The sequence below is a fragment of the Mesitornis unicolor genome, unplaced genomic scaffold, assembly GCF_000695765.1.
Source record: "Mesitornis unicolor isolate BGI_N332 unplaced genomic scaffold, ASM69576v1 scaffold2090, whole genome shotgun sequence".
In the NCBI taxonomy this organism is placed as follows: Eukaryota; Metazoa; Chordata; class Aves; order Mesitornithiformes; family Mesitornithidae; genus Mesitornis; species Mesitornis unicolor.
In genome coordinates this window covers 24,929-26,415 of record NW_010157365.1, presented here as the reverse complement: position 1 = coordinate 26,415, position 1,487 = coordinate 24,929, and positions in this window count along the sequence as shown.

Here is a 1,487-nt window from a genome sequence, read left to right as displayed (position 1 = left end):
ATCCCTGTTGGGCCTGGACCCAGCTGCTACCCAGCTGCATCTGCTGCTCCCGAAGGAAGGATGTATCAGAGCACAATGATTTGTTTTTATTGGGAATATTTGCTTCCTGCCACCAGGATGCATGTGCAGCAGCAGTGAAATGTACAGGGGTTCAGGACCTTGTGCACCATGTGAGGCAGAAAAGGCTTGTGAAGAGAGGTCTGTGTTAGCCAGACATCTGTCGAGGCTGCATCAATGAGAAATGGCCAAAAACAAGTCCTGCCCACCTTCCCCACACGTGATGGGACCTGCAGCCCCCTGCTCCAAACCTCACCAAACAGCTCATCTCGAAGGCACATCTGCACTGGAGTCAGGAGTTACTGGTACAGAAGCTGCTCCCCAAACCAGGCAAGGGCTCAGAGCATCAGTCTGAGCTGGCGTTTCACCTTGTGCACGCAGCTGCTCAGTGAGGGAACAGCATCTCTGATGGCAGCAGGGTTAAGGGAACAGCCTTAGTGCTTAGGACAGGTGGAAGAGGAATTTATTTTCTGCTCATTCTGGTCTCCCCCTGTGATCTCAGTACAACTCTGCATTGCCCTCAGAGGAAAAGACACTGAACAGCAGAGCCTTCCTCCTGCCTTGTTCTCCATCAGGGTGCTCCATCTCATGCTGCTGTCACCTGGACCAGCTCTTGGCATTTTGGGCCATGGCAGAGGAGCCCACAGGGATTCGTCATCCTGCAACACCCTGGTCCCAGCCTCTCCAACACGACGGCTTTCGGGCGACACTGCAGAGCAGCGATGTTCTCCCGTGGAGGGGTTCAAAGCCGCTCTGCTCATTTCCAGAGCATTCTGCAAACACTAACCCAGGCTGTGCACAGCTCGTGGCAGTGGACAGCAGGAAACAGCTGAAAGAAAACACCCCCAAAGCGGTCACGGCACATTCCCCAAATAGCAACAGCCTTTCTGCGGCCAGAGAAAGGCTACAAACAGAGCGGGAGAAATTAGGTCTGCTGCCCTGGAAGCGTTTTGAGGCATCAGCAGCATGTGAGCGCAGATACCACCCTGGGGAGAAAGTTCTGTCTGAAAACTGCACAGCCCTTGTTTGGTGTGAGCATCTCGGCATCTCCAGAGGTCCCAGAGCTCTGTGTCTGGCTCTCTACAGGGTAAGCGATTCCTGTTGTCCCTCTGCATCCTGCCACGGCGAGACTGAGATGAAAAAGCCATGGCTGCTGCTGGCCAGAAGGTCCCAAACGCCATCCGTGGGGTGTCCTGGCTGGGACAGGCTCCTGTCTGCAGCGAGGGTCCTCAGCAGGGAGCTGCATCCCGTGGTGTGGGATGAGGTGGTGCTGGGAGCACTGAATACTTCGGTGGCTTCACAGTGTCACTCAGAATTTCAACTCCCATGTTACGCTGCCTGGCAGGCACCTGCCTCCTGTGTTCCCCACTAGAGAGGGAACCTAAGGGACACCCCTTCCCCACAAACCCACAGGGCTGGGCAGAAGAGTG